The sequence below is a fragment of the Lathyrus oleraceus genome, chromosome 1 (assembly GCF_024323335.1).
Source record: "Lathyrus oleraceus cultivar Zhongwan6 chromosome 1, CAAS_Psat_ZW6_1.0, whole genome shotgun sequence".
Taxonomy (NCBI): Eukaryota; Viridiplantae; Streptophyta; class Magnoliopsida; order Fabales; family Fabaceae; genus Lathyrus; species Lathyrus oleraceus.
In genome coordinates this window covers 162015013-162028835 of record NC_066579.1, presented here as the reverse complement: position 1 = coordinate 162028835, position 13823 = coordinate 162015013, and positions in this window count along the sequence as shown.

Sequence of the window (13823 nt, the reverse complement as noted above, 5' to 3'; positions counted from 1 at the left end):
GTGAAAGATTATAGGTCATTTTGTCTAAACCCTAATTTGGAGGTCAACTTCCCAAGACCATAACTTGCGCTTGTATGAGATGAAACCCATTAAAATTGCATGATCAAATTCAAGATGTCTATTTCAATTTTTATGTTAGGAGAAAGTGAAAATTCAACTTGAAAATACATGTGATAAAGGGAAACATTATAGGTCATTTTGGGCCAATACCATTGAACAAGTGATTTTCCTCAATTTCTAAAATGCATAACTCCTTCGTTTTAAACCCAAATGAGGTCAAATTTATGACTAATTTGAAGGAAATTTAGAGAGCTACGATTTTTATGAAGGCACTTGTTTCATTTGAAGTCCATAGAAAAAGTTACTTCAGGTAGAAGAAGTTAACTTATGGCTTGGTACTTAGAATTTTTTTTGATATGTTTGATTTTCCAAACTTCCACCTCAAAATTCATCATGATCCAAGCTTCAACTGAAAAAGTGTTCAACGTGAAAGTCATTCCTCTTGATCTAACATTTCCAAAAAGTCCAAATTCATCTCATTTGGACAAAGTATGAACGAATTGCATATGGCTTAAAGTTGAAGGACAATCTGGAAGATTTGAAGTTCCACTTCTCATACACGAATGCATGGCCTTTCCACATGATTTCAGCATTGCTTATACATGATTTTGGACCTAAATGCATCATTTGATGGGCCTATCATACGCCCATGCAAGCATGCAACTGAGGCTCCAACTTTTGGCAAAAAATGGAAGTGTGCAATTATCAATCTCCTTGGCTATAAATAGAGGTCCTCTTGCTCAAGATTAGGGACCCTGACGCGCAAGCTTTGAATCAACAACCCTAAACCCTCACATTCAAAAGATAAGATTGAATATTTTCTTTGAAAATCGAGTTTGAATCTCTCAACTATTTTAAGATTGAAACTCCAAGAGTCATTCCTTCTCTTTGATCCATTTCCACTCTATCAAGCATCTGAAGCAAGGCCAAGCATAATTGAAAGCAAGATCGTGCTAATCTGAAGCTACATTGAAGGTGATTTTCAAAATTTTCGATCTCTTTGATTCCCACTTAATTCTCCATTATTCTTGTTGATTTTTGGTTGTCTCAAGTCCTACCAATGTAGGCAACAAGATTGAGTTGCTTAGAGGTCAAATCGAAGCAACTCAGATCATGATCCTCAAATTTCAACTCCATGTATCTTTCTATATACTTGGAGTTAGACAAAATTGAGGCCAGATTCGAGCTCCTGGGCATTTTTTCTTTAAATTCATGTCCTCCTTTTTTATTTTGGCGATGGTTGAGGGTGGATCAGTCCGGTGAGGTACACCGGAGAAGAAGACCGAAGCTCTGGCTCCGGCGATGCATTGACATCCTTCTGAACCACATGATCCATTTAAATTGTTTTAATCTAGGGTGTCCAGAGTGATTACCACGCGTGTGGGACATTTGACTTGGTGTATGGTGGAACGCGCCCTCAGATCCACTTGATTTGCCACCTCAACTAATGAGGGAGATCAAGTGGTCCACATTTTTTTGCAATTTCTGATTTTCATTTTAATTGCCTTATTTTCATTAATTCATATTAATTTTAATATTGATCCAAAAAATATGGGACTTTCATAAAAAAAATCAAATATTTTTTTCTTTCATTTTCTGAATTAAAATTATTTTTTGGATCAATATTAATATTTTTCATGATTTAATTGTTTTTATGTATATTTTTAATTGTTTAAAAATACTTTTAAGTTTCCAAAAATTATGAAATTTTTTCTCCAAGGTCCTTTGACCGTGTTTGACCTATGATAAATTTCTTGGCCATTTATTTGGTGTTTTGAAGAGGTTTTAGGTTTTTGATCAATCATAATTTAATTTAATGTATTTTTATTTGATTTTTAATTGTTTAATTGTGAATAAATTGTGTTGAGTCATTTTTATTGACTTGTTGAGTTTGACTATGTTGTTTGGGCCTTGGTCAAGGTTGATTTGACTTTGTTGGATTAAAATCATTGGATTTAGGGGGTTGATGAAATGTACATTTCATCTCCCAAAATGAAGGAATTATTTTAATTTGATAAAAGTCCTCCCGTGACCAATTTGTGTTTGTCTCATTTCCCCTCCCTCTTCATATTTAATCCTTTTCTATCCATCCATTTCATTGACCTATGATATCTCTATATCCTAAGGCTAATTGGTTCTTAAACCAATATAAGTATGGATGAGATTACGTCCACCCTTTTGCTATTTTTTTAAGTGTGGTATGTTTTAGGAGTATGGTTCATAATACCATATCTCTAACATGCATTAACACTAATATTTCTATTGCCCGGCCTCAGATAGTTGTGACTTCTACATAATTCCAATTACAATTGCTTAATATAGCGCTAAATTTTGACCCAAAAGCATAGCATTCTAGTAAGTGAGATTGTAAGTCTCCCCCCTTTCATGGTATTGTGTGGAAACTTGGCATTTTTTCCTTCCTTTGGAAGATGTCTCGGTTCAAGGATCCATGCTTGTGAATAGAGGGTTGAGTGTTCTCCAAAGAATGACTTAAACAATTGAAAAGCAAAAGCAATACTAACTTCTAATCAACTAACATTTGACTAACTTTCAATTTCAAGTCATTTACTTTATGCACTTTAAATTTAAGTCATTTATCATTTGCCATTATTCATACCATTTGACTTGTTTATTTTAATGCCATTTTTACTTTGCTCACTTGAGCCATATATTGTAATTGTATATACTTGTTTTTGTATTTTGTTTGTGTTTGTGGCCTTTTGACCTTAATTTACATAATAACAACAAAAACTCTTAAAAAATGTTGGTGTGGACTGTTGGATTTGATCTGAGACTTGGACTTAGAACTAGGCAACATTCCCTATGCAAAAAGACTTGGCCAATGTCAACTTTTCTGAAACCAAGTGCTTGTGAATTGAACTTCATCTGATGCAAGTGTTGAGATCCATTTGAGTTCATCTGCTACATGATCTTGATGAAGATGTTACTTTGAACTTGTGTCTAATGCCTTATTCTGAGCCATTCAAGGAGTATGTCATTTGATACATGGGGAAGATTATGAAGAAGACTATGGAGTTGCTAGCTTGGATGTGGCTATCTTTATTTGATGCCTTGCTCTTCATCTTGCTACATGTGTATTGATATTGCTTGATTCTAAAGTCCAAGGGAAAATTGGGTTTCTATATGACATTATTGTCTATTGGATTGCATCTCATTGGTCAGATCTTTTCAACTCTTCAATTTTAAATTTTTGCTTAGGATTAGTCTCTTCATCTCCTCCCACTTCTTTAATTTCAAATCTCTCCCCTCTTTCAAAATATTATTTTCTTGTGACTTTCAAACTTAGACTCTTTAGTGAAAATTAGAAACTTTGGCCTTATGCCATTGCATTTTTAAACTTCTTTTTCTTAATCAAACTTGTAAATGAACTTAACTATACTTGACTTAAAATTTCAAAAGACAAAAGGAACTAACACTCATTCAAACTCTTTTAGGCCTTTTGTGCCTCTTTCGAGCTTAAATTTTTATTAAAATCAATTCACTCACTTTGAAATTGATACCACAAACTACGGGGTTTTGATCCCTCATTTTATGTTGGTGCGTAGGCACAAGTCCCGGAGGTCTTGTCAAACACAAAAATATAATTAATGAATTCTTTTCTCATCCCCTCACTCTATTTATTGCAAACATCTTTTTATACCAAAACACATGTACACACGAAAAAGGGATCCCTAGGAGTACCTAGGACACTTTGGGTGCTAATACCTTCCCTCTGTGTAACGAACCCTCTTTCCTGTAATCTCTGGCATCTTATTAGTTTTGATTTGAAAACTTCTTATCTTTTGGTTTTGTTCGTACTTTTCCCTTTTCCCTTGGAAACAATAAAAGTGCGGTGGCGACTCTGGTTTTATTGACGTTAAGTTTATCCATAGCTTAATGGTCCTGAATTTACCGCTACAATAATCCCAAAAATATGCATACTACTCGAGGAAATCTCAATATCCTGGCTCTTGAGTTCTATGCTAGACAGTTGTATAGAAGATCCAAGGTTAGACGCTAGAGAGGCCACATGTTGATGTTTCTGACATCAAGAATACCAAGAGATTTTTGATTCAGAGGGTTTCTAATTCAGATTACATCTAACTGGTAGAAGTATCAGAACCAGAACCAGATGCCAGCGATAAATCTTAAGTTAGAGCCTATTTTGACACTTCAGAGGAGAAGCATGAGTTTAGAATCACTTTGGGAAATCTGCCATGTTTAAATGTTTCAGAATGAAGGAGAATCTATCTTCATCTAGGGGTTTTGTGAAGATATCAGCCCATTGGTGGTCTGTATCAATGAATTTTAAAGTTATTACCCCTTTCTGAACATAGTCTCTGATAAAATGATGTTTAATTTCTATGTACTTTGCTTTGGAGTGCTGAATAAGATTCTTACTTAAACATATGGAAATAGTATTGTCACAACAGATAGGAATGTTAGTTTCATATATCTGAAGGTCCTCTAGTTGATTCTTAATCCAAAGCATCTAAGTGGTGCATAATGAAGTTGAAATGTATTATGCTTCTGCAGTTGAGAGTGTAATGGTTGATTGTTGTTTGCTAGCCCATGAGATGCGGTTTCCTCCCCGAAACTGACAGTTTCTAGATGTGCTTTTGCATTCCAATCTGTCTCCAGCGTAATCTGCATCACAATACCCAGAAATCTATACTCTGATGTTTTCTTATACATCAAGCTAAGGTTATATGTTCCTTTCAGATACCTTAGGATTCTCTTAATAGTTGTTAGGTGAGATTCCCTTGGATTTGACTGGAATCTGGCATAGTGACAAATGATGAATAATATATCTGGACGTGTAGTAGTCAGATAGATAAGAGAACCTATCATACCATGATAGAGTTTCTGACAAACCTTTTGACTTACCTCTTCTTTTTCCAAAATGCAAGTGGGGTGCATAGGAGTCTTTGCTGGTTTGCTTTATGACATTTCAAACTTCTTCAGAATGTCTTTTATGTATTTTCTTAGATAAACATAAGTAGCATCTGATGTTTGATTGATTTGTATTCCTAGAAAGAAATTTAGTTCTTGCATCAGACTCATTTCGAATTCAGCCTGCATTAGCTTAGAAAATTCTTGACAGATAGAGGGATTAGCATAACCAAAAATCATGTCATCAACATATATTTAATAGATCATAAGGTCGTTTTTGATGTTTTTACAGAAGAGTGTAGAATCAAGTTTTCCTCTGATAAAATCATTTTCTAGAAGAAAAGAACTTAGTATTTCATACCAAGCTCTGAGAGCTTGTTTTAGATCATAGAGGAATCTTTTCATTTTAAAAACGTGTTCTGGACATTTTGATTTTTCAAAACCAGGAGGATGATGAACATACACCTCTTCAGAAATATATCCATTTAGAAACTCACTTTTGACCTCCATCTGATATAGTTTGATGGAGTAATTTACAGCAAAAGATACAAGTAAACGAATAGATTATAACCTGGTTACTGGAGTAAAGGTTTCATTGTAGTCAATACCTTCTTGTTGACTATAACCTTGTGCCATCAGTCGTGCTTTGTTTTTGACCACTTCACCCTTTTGATTCAGTTTGTTTTTATACATCCATTTGGTTACAATCACATGGGTTCCCTTGGGTTTTGGTACAAGATCCCATACATCGTTCTTTGCAAGTTGATTAAGTTCTTCTTTCATTGCTAGAACCTATTCTTTGTCTTGAAGTGCTTTTTCACAGGATGTTGGCTCTATCAGAGATACTAGTCCCATAAGTGTTTCTTCAGAACCCTTGAATGTTGATCTTATTCTAACAAGTTCGTCTTTGTTTCCCAGAATCAATTCTTCAGATACATTTTGTCTAGTTCTTGATCTTTTCTGATTTAATGTGACTTCAAGTGCTTCTGAAGTTCCCTTTTCTGCTTCTTCAGATTCTTTAGCTTTCCTCAGAGCCTGGAAGTGTTATCTCCAATCATACAAAATTCTCAACTAGCTTTGACTTTTCAGAGTTAAACTTATCATCGAATCTGACATGTATTGATTCTTCCACAATTAATGTTTCTGTATTGTATACTCTATAGCCTTTAGAGCGTTCTGAGTATCCCAACATAGTACATTTTTGTGCCTTAGAATCAAACTTGTTCAGATTGTCTTTAGTATTTAGGATAAAGCAAGAACATCCAAAAGGATGAAAATAGAAAATGTTAGGTTTTCTTCCCTTACACAGTTCATAAGGAGTCTTCTCCAGAATAGGTCTAATGGAGATTCTATTCTGAATATAACACGTTGTATTCAATGCTTCAGCCCAAAAGTGCTTAGCTACATTTGTTTCATTGATCATGGTTCTGGACATTTCTTGAAGGGTCCTATTCTTCCTTTCTACAACTCCATTCTGTTGTGGAGTTCTAGGATAGGAGAAATCATGGGATATTCCATTAGAATCAAAAAGTTCTTCAAAAAATTTGTTTTCAAATTCCCCACCATGATCACTTCTAAATCTAATGATTTTAGAGTTAAATTCATTTTTCACTTTTGAGCAGAAACTAGTAAACACAGAGTGTGACTCATTTTTATGTTTAAGGAATTTTACCCATGTCCAACGACTATAATCATCAACAATGACAAGTCCATACTTCTTACCATTGACATAGGTTGTCTTAACAGGTCCAAAAAAGTAGATATGAAGAAGTTCCAGAGGTTTAGAGGTAGAAACAACATTTTTATTTTTGAAAGTTGTTTTAGAAAATTTTCCCTTCTGACATGCCTCACAAAGAGCATCTGAAGAAAACTTCAGCTTAGGTAGGCCTATGACTAACTCAAGTTTATTTAGCTGAGAAATCCTTCTCATGCTAATGTGGCCCAAGTGTCTATGCCATACCCATTGCTCTTCATTTACAGACATTAAACATTTTACGTTTTGATCTTTAAGATCTGAAAGTTTAATTTTATAAATGTTGTTCTTCCTCTTACCAGTGAAAAGAATTGTGACATTTTTCTAATTAATAGCCTTGCACATTTTTTATTAAAGATTATGTCATAACCGTTATCACTTAATTGACTTATGGATAACAAGTTATGCATTAATCCTTCTACGTAAAGAACGTCAGAAATAGAGGGAAGAGATCCATTACCAACCGTTCCAGATCCTCTGATTCTTTCTTTCTGATTTCCTCCAAAGCCTACAAAGACAACGTCTTTAAGTTCCAGGCTTTGGAACATATGCTTTCTTCCCGTCATGTGTCGTGAGCATCCAGAGTCCAAGTACCATGATTGGTGTTTTAACTCTGCTGCACAGAATATCTGCAACATATACTATTTTATATTTTGGGTCCTTTATGATTAGTTCTCCCAGAGTTTCTAGAAACTTTGGGTTTTCTTGCATTGTTAAAACTTTGTGTCTATGCATCTGTGTACTGATATGAAAAAGGAGACTTTGGCTTATCCTCTGCATAAGGTATTTGCTCATCTTCATCAAAGTCATATCCAATTCCTCTTTTCTTATTGTGACTAACACCATAAATCATAGAAGCCATTTTGCTTCTTTCAAGCCCATTTTTTAAAAATTTATGAAACGACTTTTCATATTTGTATATGATGGTGTCAGAAGTTGATGGAGCTTTGGAAAGAGTTTCTTCATGTTTTAAATATTTTTTGGTTGAAAATTCATTTTATTTTTCTAAAACTAAAATGTTTCCTTTAAGTTCAGAAACTTTTATTTCAAGCTTATCACATTCTTCAACAGTTTCTTCATGGACCCTTTTTAGGATCTTGAACTTCTATCGAAGCTTATGATAGGAGCTTAGAGATTCTGATAAACAAGCTTCTATATTAAATCGAGAGAGATCAGAAAATACCTCTTCAGAGTCATATTCTTTTTCGGATGTACTTCCAGATGTGGTAGCCATGAATGCGACATTTGTCTGTTCTAGCTTGGAGTCTGATTCTGAGGCTTCAAATTCATAGTCATCCTAGGTAGCCATGAGTCCTTTATTAGTTTTGAAGGAGTTTTTCTTGAATCCTTCTTTTCTGGAACTATCTTTCTTGAGCTTTGGGCATTCGTTTCTGTAGTGTTCTGGTTCTTTACATTCATAGCAATCTACCTCTTTGCTTGGTCTGCTTCTAGAGGTAGATTCTGAACGATCTCCCTTCTATCTGGGCCTTCTGAAGTTGTTTTTCCTTTTTCTCCAGAGTTCTTTAACTCTTTTGGATAAAAGAGATAACTCTTCTTCATCATCAGAATCGTCCTTTTCAGAATCATCATTGTCTTCTTCTTCAGCTTGAAAGGCTTTGGTCCTTTCTATCTTGCGTCTTTCTGGTCTGGACTTCAGAGCCACTGATTTGCTTTTCTTTTGAGGTTTGCTTCCTCTAACTCTATCTCGTGACTCCCAAGGGAGCTTGTCGCATTACGCGAAAAACCGGCGGGAAACAAGAACAACAGAGCCGCCACCGTGCGTTATTTATCCCAAAAGAGGGAAAGGAAACGCTCAGAGTAAACCTGGAAAAAGCATGGTCTCGCGACCAAAGAGAATGGGATCGGGAGTCGGTTATGCGAAGGGAAGGTATTAGCACCCCTACGCATCCGTCGTACTCGACGGGATCTGTAACACCCTTCTAAATACCCCAAATATTATAATTAAAATAATAACATATTGATCAGAGTAATTATGCCCCGAAGGGTGTCACACAATCATTTCACGACAATCCATCAAATTGCCCTGTCATGCTCATTTATTTAATTAAAATTAAGATTTCTTTGCATAATTCGCAGCGGAATAATTTCAACATCAATGTAAAACATGTAACACAATACATGTCAATCATTCAACAACAGAATCAAATTTATTAAAACATCCCCTCCCGATGTTACATCTATCAGAGCATGACCCATAAGAAACTACTCTAGACTCCAAGCATTAGCTTCTACTCAACTCATTTCTCGTTACCTGAAAAATAGGCGTAAGGGTGAGTTCCTCAATCAATATAATAAGCATTATAGAACAACATGTAATGCCAAGTAATTAACACATTAATTCACCCAAATCAGACTACGCACTCAGCAACAGTAATATCCATTCAACCATCATATTCAACAGTAAAAATCTCAATCATATTTAACATTAACAACACCACACACAACACACATGTGATACTGGAATACATCCATTCATATCATATGCCACACATTCATTATGCAATGAGACTCCATGCATGCGGTACCGACTATTTGTGAACATATAGTTCAACCTCACCGTCCAAATCTAGGCACGGCTACCAAGCTCACTAGTCCCACTCATTTGAGACATAGTGACTCACTCACTAATTCCTCACCATGGGAATTAGCTACCACCCCAAATGGGCCATGAAATGCACGCTAATCACCTAGCATGCAAACATCAACAACAACAATCAAATGATATACTCACTAATTCCTCACCATGGGAATTAGCTACCACCCCAAATGGGCCACAACATGCATGCTAATCACCTAGCAATGCAACATCAACAATAATCAAGAATAGACACATGCTCACACTCTAAGCCATAATACAGTCTATTCACAACGTATACATTCACATCATCATGTATACCATCACACATTATCAACATAATTAATCACAAAAGCACATCATATCATGCCACATAATCAACCACAGTATTAGCCCGCTCTACTAATACCTATACCACCCAAAACAACGGGAAATGATCCCTACAACATCATATCTCAGCTAAGTACATCACTCAGCCTAAACAACCAAAAACTGCACAACAACAGTTCAGGAAAATCCCAACTCTGCCCATACGCGTACTGTCCATGCCATACGCGTATTGCCCAAACCTGGCCAACTCCATACGCGTAATGCCTACTCTCTTACGCGTATTGCGCATTTCCTCGCCCAACTCATACGCGTATCACCTATCCCATACGCGTATGCTACGCGTAACAATCTCCCATTACGCGTACCAACAGAGACCAATTTACGTTCAAATTATCATCTTTTTCCCCCATACGCGTAAGGCCTCCTCCATACGCGTACCAGCCATGCTCATACGCGTATTGCCTAGTGCCATACGCGTATGACCAGAAACCAGAGCTCACAGATCTGCAATGGCTTTTTCTGTTACGAACCCATCCGATCCAACCTTCCACAGTCCAATTTTCACACATAATTCCTTCCTATTGTCTAACACAAAACAGATCTTATTCGATTCCACAAAGTCTAACATTTCCACACCTAATTCCTACGAATCCTTCAATTATATTTCCAATTTTCATTCATCCCAAAGGTTCACAAATTCAACATATATCATCCAATCAGAGATAAACAATGGTCTATTACTACCCAGTACATATCATCCCATAATACCCGTTAATTGATGATAAACCCCCCTTACCTGAGTTAATCCGGCAAATTCTGCAGCTTCAAGCTTTTCCTCCCTTCAACCCTTGTTCTCTGGTTCTCTTTTTGTCCTTTTCCACGTTCTGCCTCTTTTTCCTTTTCACGTGAAAAACAATAAACCTTTTTACCAAATGGGACCTTTTTACTGATTTCCACTTTTATTCCAATTATAAAATAATAATCCAATAATAATAATCCCAATAATTATTATTCCCAAAAATAATAATATTAATCCAAACTTCCAATTATTCAATTAAATTAATAAATAAAATATTAATTTAAATTAAATAATTAGCTTATTTTAATTGGGGTGTTACAACTCTCCCCCACTAAAAGAGTTTTCGTCCTCGAAAACATACCTCAATCGAACAACTCCGGATAAGCCTTCTTCATCTGGCTCTCAAGTTCCCAAGTCACATTGCCACCTGCTGGTCCTCCCCAAGCTACCTTCACCAAGGCAATCTCTTTACCCCGCAACTGCTTCAACTCTCGATCCTCTATCCTCATAGGTGATGTTTCAACAGTCAGGTTATCTCTCACCTGTACATCATCTATTTGGACTACATGCGACGGATCATGGATGTACCTCCTCAACTGAGACACATGAAAAACATCATGCAAATTCGCAAGCGACGGCGGTAAAGCGATACGATAGGCTACCTCTCCTATCCTCTCCAAAATCTGATAAGGACCAATAAATCGAGGTGTCAACTTCTTCGACTTCAAAGCTCGACCAACACCAGTTATCGGAGTAACACGAAGAAACACATGATCTCCCTCTTGGAACTCAAGTGACTTCCTCCTCTTATCATGATAACTCTTCTGACGACTCTGAGCAATTCTCATCTTCTCCTGAATCATCTTAATCTTTTCTGTAGTTTGTTGAACAATCTCCGGTCCAACCACAGCACTCTCACCGGACTCATACCAACATAAAGGTGTCCGACATCTCCTACCATACAAAGCTTCAAACGGTGCCATACCAATGCTCGAATGAAAACTATTGTTGTAGGTAAACTCAATCAAAGGCAAATAACAATCCCAAGCACCTCCCTTTTCCAAAACACAAGCTCTCAAAAGATCCTCTAACGACTGAATCGTCCTCTCAGTCTGACCATCAGTCTGCGGATGATATGCAGAACTCAATCTCAGCTTAGTTCCCAAAGCCCTCTGCAAACCTTCCCAGAATTTCGATGTAAATCTAGGATCTCTGTCCGAAACAATACTAGACGGAATACCATGCAAACTCACAATCTTCTCAATATACAACTCAGCTAGCCTCTCTAACGGATAATCCATTCTAATCGGAATGAAATGAGCCGACTTCGTCAATCTATCAACAATCACCCAAATAGCCTCAAAATTCTTACTTGTTCTCGGCAAACCAGAAACAAAATCCATACTGATACTGTCCCACTTCCACTCTGGAATAGCCAACGGTCGCATTAGCCCAGACGGCTTCTGATGCTCAATCTTCGACTTCTGACAAGTCAAACAGGAATACACAAAACTTGCAATTTCTCTTTTCATTCCCGGCCACCAAAATAACCTTTTCAAATCATGATACATCTTCGTAGCTCCAGGATGAATACTCAAGCCACTACGATGTCCTTCTTCAAGAATACTCTTCTTAAGCTCGGCAACATCCGGAATACACACCCGGTCACCAAATCTCAAAACACCGTTCTCATCAACTCGGAATTCACCACCCTGACCTGAGTTCACCAAAGTCAATTTATCAACCAAAAGCATATCGGATTTCTGACCCTCTCTGATCTCGTCCAGAATACCACTCGTCAACTTCAACATTCCCAATTTAACACTATTGTGAGTACTCTCACACACCAAACTCAAATCTCTAAACTGCTCAATTAAATCCAACTCCTTAACCATTAACATAGACATATGTAACGATTTCCGACTCAATGCATCAGCTACCACATTTGCTTTACCCGGATGGTAATTCAAACCAAAGTCATAATCCTTCAGAAATTCTAACCATCTTCTCTGTCTCATATTCAGCTCTTTCTGATCAAACAAATACTTCAAACTCTTATGGTCACTGAAAACTTCAAATCTTGATCCATACAAATAATGCCTCCATAACTTTAGAACAAATACCACAGCTGCCAACTCTAGATCATGTGTCGGATAGTTCCTTTCATGAACCCTCAGCTGTCTCGAAGCATAAGCTATAGCCTGCTTATTCTGCATCAACACACCACCCAAACCCAACAATGAAGCATCACAATAAACCTCAAACGGTTCCGACGAACTCGGTAATATCAGAATAGGAGCAGTAGTTAACCTTCTCTTTAACTCTTGGAAACCTTCTTCACATTTTGAATCCCAAACAAATGCTTGCCCCTTTCTAGTCAACATTGTCAACGGTAACGCCAACTTAGAGAACCCCTCAATAAATTTCCTATAGTAACCTGCAAGTCCAAGAAAACTTCTTATCTCAGAAACTGACTTTGGAGCTTCCCACTTAGATACCGCTTCTATCTTAGAAGGATCAACAGCAACACCACCTCTTGAAATCACATGACCAAGAAAACTAACTTCTTCTAACCAAAATTCACACTTAGACAGTTTAGCAAATAACTTCTTTTCTCTTAGAACTTCTAAAACCACTCTCAAATGCTCAGCATGCTCTTCTTCAGATTTCGAATACACCAAAATGTCATCAATAAACACCACAACAAACTGATCTAGATACGGATGGAAAATCCTATTCATATACTCCATAAATACTCCAGGCGCATTAGTCACACCAAAAGGCATCACAGAATACTCATAATGTCCATACCTCGTTCTGAACGCAGTCTTCTGAATATCCCCAGTTTTCACACGTATCTGATGATACCCCGATCTCAAATCTATTTTGCTGAACACACTAGCACCAACCAATTGATCCATTAAATCATCAATCCTCGGTAAAGGATACCGATTCTTGATTGTTACTTTATTCAGTTGCCTATAGTCCACACACAACCTCATAGTACCTTCTTTCTTCTTAACCAATAACACTGGTGCACCCCACGGTGACACACTCGGGCGAATAAATTCCTTGTCCAACAAATCTTCCAACTGACTCTTCAATTCAGCTAACTCAACAGCAGACATACGGTAAGGAGCCATCGATATTGGTCTAGTACCAGGTACCAAATCAATCGAGAACTCAACTTCACGCTCTGGCGGCAATTCATTCACCTCTTCCGGAAATACATCAGGAAAATCACACACCACAGCTAGATCACCAATCACCAGTTTATCTTTAGCTTCCAAAGTCGCTAACAGCATAAATAACTCTGCCCCGTCTGCTACTTCCTCATTCACTTGCTTTGCAGATAGAAAGAAACTCTTTCCTTCTTCAATCTCAGGAAAAAT